Source organism: Terrapene carolina, unplaced genomic scaffold (assembly GCF_002925995.2).
Source record: "Terrapene carolina triunguis isolate 2854851 unplaced genomic scaffold, T_m_triunguis-2.0 Scaffold105, whole genome shotgun sequence".
NCBI classification, from domain to species: domain Eukaryota; kingdom Metazoa; phylum Chordata; order Testudines; family Emydidae; genus Terrapene; species Terrapene triunguis.
Genome location: NW_020664456.1, coordinates 345,772 through 358,767, shown reverse-complemented (window position 1 = coordinate 358,767; position 12,996 = coordinate 345,772). Strand labels below are relative to the sequence as shown.

The 12,996-nt window shown below is 41.8% G+C and overlaps 1 protein-coding gene across 1 annotated transcript in view; it reads right to left on the bottom strand.

The window, feature by feature from the left end:
• Positions 1–12,996, bottom strand: part of LOC113406567 (FAS-associated factor 1) — a 323,445-nt gene that overhangs the window by 41,641 nt on the left and 268,808 nt on the right. The window lies entirely within an intron of this gene.

The following is a 12,996-nucleotide window of genomic DNA, read 5'->3' as shown; positions in this document are numbered from 1 at the left end:
ATAATTATCTATGTTTAGATAAATTGTAGGTTTGGAAAAGATGTCCTCAGGAAATGAATTTTAAATTTCAGACGCTGGATTTGCTGTTCACTGTCCAATGAAGTTGGCATCAGGCACTGGCTAGTCCCACCATATTAACCTACAAGAGAAGGGTCTGTTCCCAACTCCTTCATCAGGTAAAAATCCCTTTGCTTCAACAGGTTCCACCCCGGCTCGTTATTATTAAATATTAATGTTATGGTATCGCCAAAGGCCCCAACCCCCGTTGTTCTGTACAAACATAGAAAAGAGCCAATTCCTGCCCTGAAGGGCTGTCAATCTAAAGGCACAAACAGACAGTAGGGTGAAGAACTTTGGAAATGAACCTGCCGAAGAACTGGCCCAGCTTGGTTAGTTACATGGATTGTAATTTCATCAATTGGAAGTAGAGATGTGGAGGAAAGGAGTAGGAAAAGGAGCCCACCCTTCTCCTTCCTTTCTCCATCACTGTGCAAACCACCATCATTCTCCCAGTGACTCAGGCCTGCAACCCTGGGTATCATCTTTGATTCGACCCTCTCACTGGACCCACATATTCAGGCCATTGCTATATCTTACTGCTTTTTCTTACAAAATATCTTTTAAAATCCGGCCTTGGCGCTTTGTCCACACAGCCAAAACTCTCTTCCACAACCTCATCATTTCAAGTCTTGGCTACTGCAACCTTCATGGTATTTTCCATGGTGATACAGAAAAGGGGGATGAGAGGAGAACTTGGGGGGAAAGGTCAAGAGCACAGTTCTGGTCATGCTGAGCTGAAGATAATGATTGGACATTTACAAAGATGTCAGAAAAGACAGGCCAACATACTAGACTGGATGAAAGAAAATAGCTCATCAATAGAGAGGTAGAGAGGTGAGTCATCAGCATAAAGATGGTAGTTAAAACCACGCTTGTGGATAAGAGCACCTAGAGAGAGGGTGTAAAGAGACAAGTGGAGAGGGCACAAAGGACAAACTCTGGAGGGCAACCCATAGAAAGGGGGAGAGGGGAGGAGGATGACCCACCTAATGAGACAGTAAAAGATTGATCAGAGAGATAGAAGAACCATGAGAGGACAGAGTTATAAAAGCCAATTAAGTACAAAATTTCAAGAAGTCGGGAGTGGTCAGTGGTGTCAAAAGTCACCAAGAGGTCAAGTAGGATAAGGATGGAGTCTAGGCCTACAGTTTTGACCAAGAACAGATCATTACAGTGATTTCCCAGGTGAATAGATAATGGACACCAGATTGGAAATAGTCAAGAACAGAATTGGAAGAAAAACACCAGAGAGTAGTTGTAGACATCATGCTCAATGATTCTGGAGGTGAATGGGAGAAGAGAAATTAGGCAATAGTTTGAGGGATTCAGAACTCTTCCTCTTTCAATCCATGGCCCAGCACCACCATACTCAGGAGCCCCCACATTCCCGTAACCCAGAAATCATCCCTACTTGTTACTGGGACTGGAAAAGCAGAAACAGAAGCAGCAGGAAACGTATCTCTGTATTCCCTGCACCGTGCCTCCTCTGCTGCCTGCAGCCTAAGCACTACATGGACTCCAAGAGCTGGAGGCTGCAGGGAGCTTGTTCATATACCTCTGTACTCTGCTTCTTTGGGGCCAGCTCAACCAAATCCAGCATTTTCTGCTATGTCCTTCTTTCCTCTACAGTTTACAGAGGCTGGAGCAACTCCAGCCCCACCAGAAGCTCCCCAGTAGCAGCAGGTAATAGTGCACTCTGCAGTACAACCCTATTTTACAGCTACGACATTACTGGTGGAGCTTAGCCCTATTAACACCTAATGGCCAGTCACCCTAGCTAACAAAACCGACATTTCTGAGCCCTGGTCTGCACTGAGTTTAGGTCGAATTTAGCAGCGTTAGATCGATTTAACCCTGCACCCGTCCACACAATGGAGCCGTTTTTGTCGACTTAAAGGACTCTTAAAATAGATTTCTGTACTCCTCCCCGATGAGGGGATTAGCGCTCAAATCGACATCACCAGGTCAAATTTGGGGTAGCATGAATGCAATTAGACGGTATTGGCCTCCGGGAGCTATCCCAGAGTGCTCCATTGTGATCGCTCTGGACTGCGCTCAACTCAGATACACTGGCCAGGTAGACAGGAAAAGCCCCGAAAACTTTTGAATTTCATTTCCTGTTTGACCAGCGTGGCGAGCTGATCAGCACAGGTGACCACGCAGAGCTCATCAGCACAGGTGACCATGCAGTCTCAGAATCGAAAAAGAGCTCCAGCATGGACCAAACGGGAGGTACTGGATCTGATTGCTGTTTCGGGAGACGAATCCGTGCTATCAGAACTCTGTTCCAAAAGACGAAATGCCAAAATATTTGAAAAAAATCTCCAAGAGCATGATGGACAGAGGCTACACCAGGGGCCTGCAGCAGTGCCACGTGAAAATTAAGGAGCCCTGCTGCGCTCTTCTAATTGCCCTGGTGTCTGGCTGTGCATAATCAGCGGCCAGGCGATTTGCCTCAACCTCCCACCCCGCCATAAACGTCTCTGCCTTACTCTCACAGAGATTGTGGAGCACACAGCAAGCGGCAATAACAATGGGAATATTGGTTTCGTTGAGGTATAACCGAGTCAGTAAGCTGCGCTAGCGCGCTTTTAAACGTCCAAAGGCACATTCTACCACCATTCTGCACTTGCTCAGCCTATAGTTGAACAGCTCCTTACTACTGTCCAGGGTGCCTGTGTATGGCTTCATGAGCCATGGCATTAAGGGGTAGGCTGGGTCCCCAAGGATAACTATAGGCATCTCAATGTCCCAACAGTTATTTTCTGGTCTGGGAAGTAAGTCCCTTCCTGCAGCTGTTCAAACAGACCAGAGTTCCTGAAGATGCGAGCGTCATGTACCTTTCCCGGCCATCCCACCTTGATGTTGGTGAAATGTCCTTTGTGATCCACCAGTGCTTGCAGCACCGTTGAAAAGTACCCCTTTCGGTTTATGTACTGGCTTCAAGGTGGTCCGGTCCCAAGATAGGGATATGCGTTCCGTCTATCGCCCCACCACAGTTAGGGAATCCCACTGCAGCAAAGCCATCCACTATGACTTGCACATTTCCCAGAGTGACTACCCTTGATAGCAGCAGCTCAGTGATTGCGTTGGCTACTTGGATCACAGCAGCCCCCACAGTGGATTTACCCACTCCAAATTGATTCCTGACTGACCGGTAGCTGTCTGGCATTGCAAGCTTCCAGAGGGCTATTGCCAATCGTTTCTCAACTGTGAGGGCTGCTCTCATCTTGGTATTCTTGCGCTTCAGGGCAGGGGAAAGCAAGTCACAAAGTTCCATCAAAGTGCCCTTACACATGCGAAAGTTTCGCAGCCACTGGGAATCGTCCCAGACCTGCAACACTATGCGGTCCCACCGGTCTGTGCTTGTTTCCCGGGCCCAGAATCGGCATTCCACGGCATGAACCTGTCCCATTACCACCATGTTGTCAAAATTGCCAGGGCCCGTGCTTTGAGAGAAGTCTGTGTCTATGTCCTCATCACTATCGTGATCGCACTGTCATCACCTCCTCGCCTGCTTTTGTAGGTTCTGGTTCTGGAGTTGCAGCGGAAGCGGTGGATGACGACAGATGCCAAGAGAATAGATATTTATACCGAACGATGAAAGGACCTGTGAGGTGGATTCATGGCACCAGGAGAGCAGAGTTGCAGCAGAAGCGGTGGATGACTGAGCTCATTTACTCTATTGAGCTCAGTCATCATTTACTCAATTGAGACTGAGCTTATTTACAACAGCAGGAGAGCAGAGTTGCAGTGGCAGTGGTGGATGACGATGGTTTGCAGACCTACTGCACTGTCTGCTGCCAGCAGCTTCCAGGACACAACAGCAGCGGTGATGGTGAGCTGAGCTGAGCAGGCTCCATGCTTGCCGTGGTATGGTGTCTGCACGGAAAAAAGGCGCAAAACGATTGTCTGCCGTTGCTTTCACTAAGGGAAGAGCGACTGATGCCATGTACCCAAAACCACCCGTGACAATGTTTTTGCCCCATCAGGCATTGGGAGCTTAACCCAGAATTCCAATGGGTGGCGGAGACTGCGGGAACTGTGGGATAGCTACCCACAGTGCACCACTCCATGAGTCGATGCTAGCCACGGTATTGAGGACGCAGTCCGCCGACCTACTGCGCTTAGTGGGGACATACATGATCGACTGTATAAAATCGCTTTCTAAAGATCGACTTCTATAAATTTGACCTAATTTCCTAGCGTAGACATATCCTGCGGGAGCATTTAAGCAGAAATAATTTGTTCCCTATATTTAATAGAAATGAAAACTCAATGCCTAATAATTTATATATCATATATTTTTAAAGTATATTCTATTAATGTTCCTGTTTATCTACTAGTTTTTCTGTACATAAGGGAACAATTTTGCAAATTGATTATTTTTTCCCTAGGCCTTTCCCTTTCTCAAGAACATTTGGCAACTATTCAGTTTGAAATGCGATTATTGGAGAGGTCTGAATTATAACTGTAATTATTATGTCATGCAAACATGCCAAGAAGTACCTCAAACAAAACTCTAATGTATCAGCAGTTAAAAGAACTCTACATTAGCATACACCAGCAAGAAGACGACACAATTACAAAAAAAAAGGTAACCAACCCCCAATTTGAGTGTAACAAAATCATTTTACAGTGAACTATTTTTCTTTATAAATGTGGGACCAAGGCCTTTTCTATAGTCTTCCATTTTTTACATTTGATTAACAGAAGATGCCTGAAACCATCAGTTTGCTGAGAAGGACTGAACTGTGAGTTACAACAGTAATATTTGCAGCGATGAACAAGGATTCTAGCCATTGTGACTAACCTGTTTCCCTCCTACCCTTCCTGACTTTTGCTCCTTAGAAGCCCTAGTATGCTGTGCTTCTGACACACAAGGACACATGAAGGTAAACCCAAACAAGAAGAAACTAGATGAGACAAGTGGGATATTCAGTTAAAGAATTAAACAGGTGACGTACTTTACTCAAAAGGGAAGAAGGTCTCTTGAACATTACAGAAGCTATTCCCTACTCTTCTTGAAGAGTGGGTCATAATGGAAAGCAGAACACTCTTCTTTTGCCATATTGAGGACTCCCTTATGTATATCACAAATTCACCTTAAGATTGTGAGAAACAGAATGGTCACAAACTAGCTTATTGAGAGAAGACAAGTCACAGATAGTCTGGGGGAAGAGAGGCATTTTGAAAACCTTCCTAATATTTGCTTCAGAGAGAGAACCTTTTTAACTTTCATTTTTTGCAACTTGGTACATCAAACTCTAACTGAATTTCAAAGGTCACTCCAAAGTCCAGTGGTACCTTAGGGAAAACTGAAAGGTCAGGTGCAAACTACTGCTTCTTTCTTTTCTCAGAAGAGGAGGCCATAACTTAACAACGTAATTCCATCAGACTACTTAATCAAAGTCAAAAAGTTAACTAAAGGCAGGTTTCAAGTTTGTAAAAAACTGTCTACTAAAACTCTCACCACAAATGCCAAATCCCAAACCAGAACCTTGGTAAGAAATACACCTCTACCCTGATATAACACGACCCAATATAACACGAATTCAGATATAACGCAGTAAAGCAGCGCTCCGGGGGGGCGGGGCTGCGCGCTCCGGCAGATCAAAGCAAGTTCGATATAATGTGGTTTCACCTATAACGCAGTAAGATTTTTGGGCTCCTGAGGACAGCGTTATACCGGGGTAGAGGTGTACTACATTGATTCTTATTTTGCATTTTAAAACTGCCAAAGAAAAAAAGAACAGGAAACAACATTCACAAACAATTATTTGTGCTGAAGATGGAATCTATTTACTTACAGCAAACTATGACTTATTTCACAGAATACTGAATAATTCTTTCAAATGGAGCACAGTACCCATTGCTTTAAATTATGTCTTCTGGATGAGAGGGAAGAACTTCCAAAAAGGTTGACACTGTAAGTTCTTTTTCAAGCATTCCAATATGAGTTTCAAGCATTTTCCTAATAGCTTATTTCCTCCTATTCTTGGCAGTGAACATCCTCATAGAGGATGGGTTATGAAAAGGATATCAGGAATGTAAAGATTTATTATGCATGACTGGCTGATCCTGATAGAAAGATGTGAAATCCCATAGCTAAACCTAAATCTAGAGGTAAACAATTACACGGCAGAGACCTAGTACTACTGTTCATACTTTGATCTTAAAGTCAGATTCCTAGGTAGACTAGATAGCACTAGCATCTAGACTTTTTAGCTAGGAAAGAGATGTAATCAGATAAAATGTTTCTATGTATATATTTGTGCTATGCTATAGTCCATTGGCTCTCAACGAGGTGTCCGGGGCACCCTGAGGGGCCACAAGCAGGTTTCAGGGTGTCCACCAAAATAAACTGGGCTTCAGCCCTAGGTGGGGCTTGGAGAGGGAGCGCCACTTCCACCCCCTGACTCACCTCAGCGGGCCACCCAGCCTGTCTGGGTTGGGGGTGGGCCGCAACCAAAAATTGCAGCATCACTGCAGAAAGAGATCTCCCCCTGCCATCAGAAGGGGTTGCTTCACAGCCACTGACTCCACGAGCAGGCAGCAGCTAGCCAAGGAGACACACCACTTCTCTGCCCTGCTACATCAGCACCTCAGAGAGCAGGGCCAAATGGAAGGCAGAAATCTGTGGAGGCAGGTGGCCCACCCTACATGTTGCATCTGGTTGGAGGTTCGCAGGTTTGTCTATTTAAGTTTAGGGGTCCCTGGGTAAAAAGAGGTTGAGAAGCACTGCTATAGTTGATTTTACTACTATTTTGCAAGAACAAACAAGTCAGAAGGTATTCTGGCAAAGCTATAATGCTTTTCTGGTTAGCAGTTACACCCTGGATAAATTTTCAATATTGTATATTGTGTTCTTTTAATTTTAAATGTAGTTCACTACTCCAGTCAAGTCTCTCCTCCAGAGACATCACACAAAGCAGTGAGGATGACTCACTGTTGCCAGAAAACAAAAACAAAAGAGACATGACAATGTAATGAGAGGACCAGAAGAAAACACTTGTCAAAGGAGCTACCAATGTGTAATGGTGAAAGGGCGCAGAAAGTAAAGAAAAGTATTAGTTGTGTTACTATGCCTGTAAACCAACAATCTTATATGATTTTTTTCATCTATCAAAGAAAAAGTACGTTAGTTGAGAACTGCCTTGTGAGACCCCAATTTACGTTGGAATTCAGGCACAGATGGATCATGTTTTGCCGAAAGTCACACAGAAAATCTGGGGCAGAGCTGGCTATTAAACTCACATTTTCTGAGTTCCAGTCCAATGACACAAGGTATCGTTATAAAATTATACAAACCATAGTTTATATAATAAAGAAATACTAATAAAGGTAAAAAACCCAGTTGTTTCTTAAAGGGAAAAATCAAATAATATCCTTCTTTTACTGCTGCAAAATCAAATAATTTCCTACTAGTGCCTGAGAAACAGAACGAGTTAGATATTAATAAGAGTGCAAGTGAGTCAAGTTTCATGTATTAATTTTATAGGTAAATGCCCATATCCTGAACTGCACAGCCAAGCACATATATTTGGCTCAATCATTCTGAAAGGCGGTGGAGCAAAGTGGATGAAACTTAGCTCTTTCATATCAGAGACCTTGGTTGTATTTCCAGCTCTTCCAGAAGATACTTCATGCAACCTTATTTGTTAAAAAATAAAAATTGGGGGGTGGAGTGGGGGAATCTACTTGCCTGCTTCCTAGAGTAGGTACAGGAGGCCTTGGTCAATAATAACAATGTTACAAATTGCACAAATATATTAACACCAGTTAGTAGAGGAGGTGAAATAAGAACCCCATGGCTTCTGCCTTCGAGCAGTGGATATTTCATGGGGGTATGTCTCTCTCAGCATGACAGAGCTGTGAGATGTGGGATTCTGGGTCAGGTCTGCACAATATAGCTGTATTTAGGACTAACTGAGCATGCAGTCACATCCAAATTGTTTTTGCAGATTGAAAATTATGAGGAAAAAGGCATCAATTTTTAAAAACAAAGGTAAGTTTTGTAAGGTCAAAGTATGAATACATTGATTATGTTATTTCAATTAAAAATTGCTGAATTTTTGAGAACTACAATTTTTAATAAATTTGCTCAAAGTGTATTAATGTGTACACCATTTAAAAATCTTGGCTAATGACCAAATTCTGGTCTCAATTACATGTACTCAATGCCTGCTGAAATCAATGGGAGCTGTGCAGAATTTGGCTGTAAATTCCTGTGCAATTATTTTAATGAGCATATTTTACCATTTTGTAAAGCTGAAAATCAGATTTTTCTTGTTAGCAAAACTGAAAACCACACACTAATATTTTTCAATGATTCACTTAGTAGCTATGTACTTTTTCCCACATCAGTTTGAATTTTTAAGAAAAGTTTTGTTCTGTTCACTATTACGGTGGAGCATGAAGTTCCACAAACAGCAATGATTACACTTTTCAAACACTTTGCTTTAATATCATATTTTTAAAGTTTATTTTATTATGGAAGCATGATTCCATTTTGCATCACAACTAAATAAATTCAGTTTTTCAAGCTACACTTGCTAAGTGCTTCACAAGTCAATGGACAGCAAGTGACATTTCACCTCCTTGACAGCAGTCTAACAATATTGTTCACTTAAGGCTGCTGGCAAAATTAGGATACTGACAGTTTATCTTGCACTGGTTCAAAAAGCATAATGTGTGAACAAGATCTTAAACATGATCTTAATCATACCAGAGATCATTACTATTACCATTAATATAATATACACACATTATGTAAGCAGACATATGAAATATATAGTATTATATATTATAAGCATGTGTGCGTATGTATGTATGTATGTATGTATGTATGTATGTATGTATGTATCAAGTGAAGAAAAGCAGTGGTGCTTGAGATGCCACAAAAATTGTGGAAAGCAAACCTTTTCTTTGAAAATAAAACAATAATTGTATGAAACAAGTGTAATAGCTCTGACTATACACGAGTAGATTGGGAGGAAATTATAGTACAATTCACAAAGCTAACCATTCGAATATAAAGTACAGCTGCTGGAATTTCTCATTGTTCAGTTGTCACTCAGAAATGTTACATCATCCAATGTCAAAAAGCCATTATACTTCCATTTGGTGTCAGAATGATGATATAACAAGATTTTTAATTGACAGCTTATGTGGAAGGAAGTCCTTTTAAAATACTGAAGGGATAGTGAGATTGCAGCTATTATCCCAGGCATGGCTGGGATAATATTAGCTTGTCTTCTTTTTAGTAAATAAAATAAAATAAAAAAATTAAGTAAAAACCAAATAAGAAGTGGATGAAAATATCTGTCTTACTTTTAAGCTCAAGTAAAAGTTAACTCTAATATTTTACATTAAGTTACCCTTCTTTCATGGAGAACTGAACAGTATTATTCTCCCAAGATTCTTTTATGAAGATCTCTCAAGAGAAAATATATTCTCTTATCCTATAAAAAGCTTCTGCAATACAAAGAAAGCCCCATTGTGTTGCAGAAAGAAAACCTAATAACAGTATTCATAAAAGAGTCATTCATTTGGATCAAGGTTCTTCTACTGTTCTTACACAAGTCAGAGCAGGCACTTCATTTTGTATGCAGCAAAGGAAAATCCAGGCAAGTGAGGATGGATTTACATACAAAGAAACTGAATGAAACCAACAAAACAAAACACCCTTTGCTCATACAAGTACCTTTTTACAGCTAAATTCTGCTTTAGGATGACCTCACATGACTTCAGCAAAAAAGGAAGCCCCCATTCTTACCCTGATGAATTTATAATCTGAACAGGCAAGACGAAGGGGGCGGGGAGAGACAACCTACAAGCCAAGTGATCATTAAGGGGTGGTTAGTACCCCATTCTTAAAAAAACAACAACATATGAGTGGGAGAGAGAGGAGAGGGCAGAAAGAAGGGAATGGGGACATTGAGGGAGGAGGAAGGAAGGAAGGGGGTGATAGCGAGAGGAAGAAAAGGAGGGGCAGAAGCATGGAGGCTTAGGCTAGAAGAGTAGGGGCTGTGAGAGCAAGGGGTGGAGAGAGATTGGAGCAAACAGCCAATGAGTCGAACTGAAGGAATTTGGAGCTATTGAAATGAAAAAGAACCTGTCAGCTCCCGTGGAGGCCTGTTCCATGCTGCCAGTCCCCCACTCCTAATGGGAAAGAGTCGGAGGTACTCACATTTAAAGGAGTCGTGCTGCCATGGTGAATGCAGATCTAGGAAGCAGCAGAATGGAGACAATGGGACTCCACATGATTGCCCCAGCTCTCCATGGATGCCTCAAGATCCACCCTTATGGGTACTGGATAATTGACAGGGCCAGAAGGCCTATCTGTTTTTCAATGAACTGCAGCCACTTAGGAAAAAACATGAGCACCACCGTGGACAGCTCAGGGAAAACATCTGTTCAGTGTGCCATGTTGGTCCAAAAGGCAAAACAAGTGTTAGGGTGCATAAGGAATTGGTTAGAAAAAATACTGAAAACAGTGTAATGCCACTATATAAATCCTGGGTACATTCCAACATAGAATGGTGCTTTTGGTTCTGGTCACCCCACCTCCAGAAAGGATTTAACGGAAGTAGAAGCAGTTCAGTCACAGGTGAAAATTAGAAGTCTGGAAAGATTTCCATATGAACAGAGATTGAAAAAAAACAGGACTGTTCATTTTAAAGAGGCAGCAAATAAGAGACATAATAGAATTATACCAAATTAATGAAGACTCTAGAGAAATTACATAGTGAGTTCCTGTTTACTCTTTTTCATAATACAAGAACAAGGGGATATTAACAAAACTGAAAGGCAACAAATTTAAAAGGAAATTTTTTTCACACAATACATATTTAATCTATGGAACTCACTGCTACAAGATTTCAGAGACAAACCGATCAGCAGGAATCGGAAAAAGAATTAGACATTATCTGGATGAGAACCCCCAAAGTTACACTAGACAGGATAAAAAATAATAAATACTTTTAGAAAAGATGCTTGTGGGCATAAGCCAACCACAAAGTGACAGGCAGAGTCAGGAAGAAACTTTCCCTATGAGAATAATTCTGTAGTTGTCCACTGCAGTGTTTCTGGCACCTTCCTCTGAAGCATCTGTTAGCAGCCATTGTTAGAGACAGGTCTAGGTGGATTTCTGGTCTGATCTGGAATAGCAATTCCTATGGTCCTTCCAATTACATGGGATGGCAAACTCTGCTCCTTTGATGGGATGATTTGGTGGAAAATCAGCATGCCTTAATGCTGTGGAGTTTTCCATCTAACTTTGGCACTCCTGTGGCCTGTTATGTAGGTGGTCAGGATTTAACTCTAGATCTTGGTTTTGCATGGAGATTACCTTAGTGAGTTGTGCCAGACCTTACTTCATGGATTGTCCAGCAGGGTCAGTTCTATCATAAAGGAAGAAGGAGTAATCACAACCAATCCTTCAGGACAGCAAAACTTGAGCAGATGACTATGAGTTGGAGATTTGCATGTTTGCACAGGGCAGCAGAACCTGCAGAGCTGCCTCTGGGAATCTAAGCCAGAAAGTGGCATTTACAAATGCTGAAAGTTTATTTGAAATAAAATCTTCATTTCACTGAACCACTCCTGAAGTTAAAAACCACAAATGCTTGAGGCTATTCCTGGGAGTATGAAAGAAAAACACCCAGTTTGTCTAAACAAACCAGTGCAATGAAGGCATTAGTTTGATTCACTGAAGATGACAGATTTGTACATTGTATAACTTAGACACATATGGTGTGGAATACATAGGATGTAAAAATGCAATTTTGCATGCAAGAACCACAGAAATGATGCCGATGGTTATGACATTCATATGACAAATGAGATGACATACTTACACTATAAATGGTACCTAGGACAAAACAACAATTTAGCGTTGATCATTTGTTTTAAATGGACTTTTCAAGTATCAGAGCTGCTGTACATTTTTTTTTTTTTTTTTTTTAAAAGGAGAGAAATCCTTTAGCAAAACTTACTATGGAGCATTACACTGGGGAGGAAAAAACCCAAATTTGTCCCAATCAGGTTGTTTTCGAATGCTGACATTGAATCCTGTTGTGTACAAAGTGACTGGCGAGATGACAGAAGGCTCCTTTCTCGAGCACTTTGCTGAACAAGGGACAGTTAGATATGCGAAGGTAGTTACTATACTGGCAGCACCAAAGAAGGGTTTGCTGAAGAAAGAACTGGCCAATGGCTCAGTTTAGAGTGTTGAAGGTACCAGAATCAAATAAGTCGTTGGCAAGGGCAATAATGTAGGGAGTAAAGGTGGGGAGACAGGACTAAACAATGGAAGAGGGAAGAGATAAAGAAAAGGGAATATAGTAGAACCTCGCTTATTCACACCAGAGGCTGCAAGGCTCATTGCAAACTGCTGAATTTTGCGCATTAGTTAGGAAAAACACAATACAAATTAAGGATCCCCAAGAGCCACTTCTCCTGGATATTTGGCACCAGATTTGTTTAAGTATTTATTTCGGTGTTGGCGCACTCCGCATTGCAACATCCAACTGGTTTAGGAGCGTAAATCTTATTTTCAAAAGGGAGTGAGGCATGGGATCCTAAATCTCACTGTCAATGGGATTTTGCTTTCTATGTGCCTAAATCCCTTTTGAAAATGAGATGTATGCTCCTAAATCAGTTAGGCATTGCAATGCAGAATGCCGCAATGCCTAAATCTCCTAAAAGTCTGGGGCTTACAACCTGGTCGGCAGCATGGGAGAGTATCTACTGACAATTTCAGGTTGTCATAACTATAAAGGGAAGGGTAACAGCCCTCCTGTGTACCATACTATAATCCCTCCTGGCCAGAGACACCAAAATCCTTTTACCTGTAAAGGGTTAAGAAGCTCAGCTAACCTGGCTGACACCTGACCCAAAGGATCAATAAGGGGACAAGATACTTTAAAATCT